This window comes from Wolffia australiana, chromosome 14 (genome assembly GCF_029677425.1).
Source record: "Wolffia australiana isolate 7733 chromosome 14, ASM2967742v1".
Lineage (NCBI taxonomy): Eukaryota > Viridiplantae > Streptophyta > Magnoliopsida > Alismatales > Araceae > Wolffia > Wolffia australiana.
In genome coordinates this window covers 6,546,828-6,551,827 of record NC_135848.1, presented here as the reverse complement: position 1 = coordinate 6,551,827, position 5,000 = coordinate 6,546,828, and positions in this window count along the sequence as shown.

Here is a 5,000-nt window from a genome sequence, read left to right as displayed (position 1 = left end):
TAACCTCCCAAAGCGTCAGAGATAGACGTCCGCGCGCCAGCGCCGGCGGGCGCTGCGCGCTAACGGCGAGGCTGCGAGCGGGCGCGGGCGCTCTGGGCGGGGCCTCGCGCGGGCGCCGGCGCTGGGCGGCGGGCCGCGCGCGGGCGCCGGCGCTGTGGGCGGGCCGCGCGCGGGCGCCGGCGCTGTGGGCGGGGCCGCGCGCGGCGCCGGCGCTGTGGGCGGGGCCGCGCGCGGCGCCGGCGCTCTGGGCGGGGCCGCGCGCGGCGCCGGCGCTGTGGGCGGCCTCGCGCGGGCGCCGGCGCTCTGGGCGGGCCGCGCGCGGCGCCGGCGCTGTGGGCGGCATCGCGCGCGGGCGCGGGCGCTGTGGGCGGGCCGCGCGCGGGCGCCGGCGCTGTGGGCGGGCGCCGCGCGCGGGCGCCGGCGCTGTGGGCGGGGCCGCGCGCGGGCGCGGGCGCTGTGGGCGGGCGCGCGCGCGCGGGCGCCGGCGCGCGCGGGCGCGGCGCTGGGCGGGCGCGCGGGCGCGGGCGCTCTGGGCGGCATCGCGCGCGGGCGCGGGCGCTGTGGGCGGGGCCGCGAGCGGGCGCCGGCGCTCTGGGCGGGCCGCGCGCGGCGCCGGCGCTGTGGGCGGGGCCGCGCGCGGCGCCGGCGCTGTGGGCGTGGCCGCGCGCGGGCGCCGGCGCTCTGGGCGGGCCGCGCGCGGGCGCCGGCGCTGTGGGCGGGGCCGCGCGCGTGCGCCGGCGCTCTGGGCGGGCCGCGCGCGGGCGCCGGCGCTGTGGGGCGCGCGCGGGCGCGCGCGCGCGCGTGCGCCGGGCGCCCGTCGGCCCAAAGGCACCAAGGCACAGGCGCACAGGCAACAGGCACAGGCCACAGGCCCAGGTCCCAGGCCCAGGCGCGGCGCGGCGCGGCGCGGCGCGGCGCGCGTGCGTGCGCGCGCGCGCGTGGTTGGGGCCCCATCGAGCCATCCTCGAGCCACCTTCGAGCCACCATCGAACCACCCCCGAGCCATTCTCTCTAGCCGGCCATGGCGCACATCCGGTGCGCCGCCAGCGCCCACCAACGGCGGCCACAGGGACGAGGGACGAGGGACGAGCGGGGGGGGTGGTCGACACCCTCTTCTCCCCAACTAACCGAAATAAAGATCCCCCCCCCTGCAACGCGTGGACCTAAAAGTGGGACTCGATCAGCCGTTTTTTTTTGGATCGCCGGAGCTCCGCCGTCCGGCGGCGGATCGCCTCCAAACTTTCAGAAAGGTGCATATTTTCAATGTAGAATCCAATGCAAGAAAAAACGCCCAGAAAAAATGAGTTTTGCTCGGAGATTGGCGGAGCACCCGTTTCGCCGCCGCTCGCCGCCGCACGAGCCCCCCCAAAGGCTTGGGGTGCGACAGAGATCTCCCAAACGGCTGAACGGAATGCGCTGAAATTTTCAGCAACGCCCATAGTTTTGACGTAGAATCCAATGCCACAAAAATCGCCCATAAAAAATGAGTTTTGCCCGGAGGTTGGCGGAGCACCTCTTTCGCCGCCGCTCGCCGCCGCACGAGCCCGCCCAAAGGCTTGTGGTGCAACGGCGATCTCCCAAACGGCTGAACAGGATGCGGTGAAAATTTGACAGCGTGTTCCTGCCGCCAAGAGTGACCTCTCAACAAAATTTCAGCCCAAACCCAGGCCTACAGCTCCGGGAAAATTGTTTTTAAGGTTTCGCTTCCAAAGGAACCCCCTTCGTCCGGCGTCAGTTGGGCGCCACATTTTGTGTGCGCGTCTGTGAGGTCATACTAGAGCGTCTCACAAAATTTCAGCTTAAACGGATGCGTACAGCTCCGGAAAATTTGTTCCCCATGTTTTTTTCTCAAAGGACCCTCCCTCGTCCGGCGTCTGTTGGGCACCAAATTTTGTGTGCGGCTCTGTCACATGAAACTAGAGCGGCACACAAAATTTGAGCCCAAAACGATGCCTGGAGCATAGCTAACCAGGAGTCGAATTTTCACCTCTTTTTATACACCAAATTTGGGCATAATTTTTATTACATACAAATGGAGAAGAATACAACTTTTCAGCTCGAAACGAGCCTCCCCGCCGCGGGCGTTGTGCTGCTGCGGCCTCGGCCCGCGTGGGCCACCCCAGGAGCCACCTTGAGCCATCCGCCAGCCGCTCGGGAGCCACCTTGAGCCATTCGCGACGTAGGTCGATCGCGTCCCGGGCACCCATCACGCGGGTCGGTCGTGTCGCACGCGTGTCTCGTCATATGGGTCGGTCGCTCTGGTCGGTCAAACCCGTCACACCCCGTCCGCGACGTCCTTCGGGTCCGTTCGGCCCGAGATGCCACACTGAGCGATCGTATCGGTCCCTTGTGCCCGCCACACTTGACCTTTGGGGCGGTCCGGTCAGGTCAGGTCGGGTCCGGTCCGGTCGGTCGGGTCGTTCGGTTCGGTCCGGCCGTGTCAGGTCGGGTCGGGTCGGGTCGTTCGGTTCGGTCCGGCCGTGTCAGGTCGGGTCGGGTCGGGTCGGTCCGGTCAGGTCGGCTCGGTTCGGTTCGGTCGAACACATCACAGCCGACCACGACATCTTTTGTGTCTGTTCGGTTCGAGACGTCACGCGGGGCGATCGCATCGGTCCCGTGTACCCGTCCCGTGACACGGCGGCTTCGGTCAAGTCGGTTCATTGGAGGCCGTCACACAGGCCGGTTCGGTCTCACAAGTCTTACGGAACGGTTCAGTTCGTCCCCGCCTGTCATACGGGTATGTCACGTCGAGCGCGTTTCTTGGCTCGGAGACTCAATGTGGACCGCTCGGGTCGGTCCAATCCGTCGCACCCGACCGCGAGGTCCGTCGGGTCCGTTCGGTCCGAGACGTCGCACGGAGCAATCGTATCGGTCCCTTGTACCCGTCCCGTGACACCGCGGCTTCAGTTGGGTCGGGGAGGGTCGGGTCGGTTGGGTCGGGACGGATCCGGAACGGTCGGGTCAGGTCGGGTCGGGTCGCGTCGCGTCGCACCGGACGCATCGTACGGGTACCTCGCATCGCATCCCTTGTGTACCCCTTACATGGGCCGGAGACTCAATGCGGGTCGCTCGGGTCGGTCGAACCCGTCACACCCGACCGCGAGGTCCGTCGGCTCCGTTCAGTCTGAGAACTCACACGGAGCCATCGTATCGGTCCCGTGTACGCCTCTCGTGACACGGCGGCTTCGGTCGGGTCGGGTCGGGTCGGGTCGGGTCGGGTCGGGTCGGATCGGGTCGGATCCGGTCTGGTCGGGTCGGGTCGGGTCGGGCCGGGCCGGGGCACCCCGCGTCGGGTCGGGTTCGGGTCGGGTCGGGTCCTGTCCGGTCGGGCCGGGCCGAGGCACCCCGGGTCGGGTCGGGTCGGGTCGGGTCGGGTCGGATCGGGTCGGATCCGGTCTGGTCGGGTCGGATCGGGTCGGGCCGGGCCGAGGCACCCCGCGTCGGGTCGGGTTCGGGTCGGGTCGGGTCCTGTCCGGTCGGGCCGGGCCGAGGCACCCCGGGTCGGGTCGGGTGGGGTCGGGTCGTTCGGACCCGTCGTACCTCGCATCGCATCATTTGGTCGGGTTAGATCGTCCCATTGTGCGGGTCGGTCATATGGGTCCCTCGTATCGCATCCCTTGTGCCCCTTCACATGGGTCGGATACTCAATGCGGGTCCCTCGGGCACGTCAAACCCGTCTCACCCGTCCGCGACGTCCGTCCGGTCCGTTCGGTCCGAGACGGCACGCGGAGCGATCGTATCGGTCCCGCGTACCCGTCCCGTGATACGGCGGCTCCGGTCGGGTCGGGTCGTTCGGGCCCGTCATACGGGCCGATTCGGTCTCACAAGTCTTACGGAAAGGTCGCGTCGGGCGGTTCGCCTTGGCCCCGCCTGTCATACGGGTCGGTCATGTCGCGCGCGTTTCTCGGCTCGGAGACTCATTGTGGGCCTCTCGGGTCGGCCGAACCCGTCACACCCGTCCGTCGGGTCCGTTCGGTCCGAGAGGCCGTACGGAGGGATCGTATGGGTCCCTTGTACCCGTCCCATGACACGCCGGCTTCGGTCGGGACTTATCATACGGGCACCTTGCCTCGTATCGGTCTCACAAGTCTCACGGAAAGGTCACGTGGGTTGGGTCTGTTCGGCTGTACCGGTCAGATGGGTCGGTCACGTCGCGCGCGTTTCTCGGCTCGGATACTCGATGCGGGTCCCTCGGGCACGTCAAACCCGTCACACCCGACCGCGAGGTACGTCGGGTCCGTTTGGTCCGAGACGTCACGCGGAGCGATCCTATCGGTCCCGCATACCCGTCCCGTGACACGGCGGTTTCGGTCGGGTCGGGTCGTTGGGACCCGCAATTCGGGTACCTCGCATCGGTTCGGTCTCACAAGTCTCACGGAAGGGTCACGTGGGTTGGGTCTGTTCGGCCGCACCCGTCGTACGGGCCGGTCACATCGCACGTGTTTCTCGGCTCGGAGATTCATTGCGGGTCACTCGGGTCGGGTTGTTGGGACTCTTCATACGGGCACCTTGTATCGTATCAGTCTCCCAAGTCTCACGGAAGGGTCACGTGGGTTGGGTCTGTTAGGCCGCACCCGTCATACGGTTCGGTCAGGTCCGTCGGTCGCTTTGACCCATTATACGGAACCTTACATTCGCTCGGTCTCGCCCGTCTCACGTGTGGGTCAGGTGGGTCGGGTCAGGTTATCCCGTCCCCTCATAGGGGTCCGGTGAGTCGGACGAGTTTCGGGTTTGATGACTTTATATGGCTCACTCAGGTCGGTCCAACCCATCACACCCGACCGCGATATCCGTCGGGTCCGCTCGGTCCGAGACGTCACACGGAGCGATCATATCGGTCCCGTGTACCTGTCCCGTGACACGGAGGCTCCGGTCGGGTTGGGTCGTTCGGGCCCGTCATACGGGTACCTCGCATCGCATCGTTTGGTCAGGTCCCATCGTGCGGGTCGGTCATGTCGCACCTGTTTCCCGTCATATGGGTCGGAGACTCGATGCGGGTC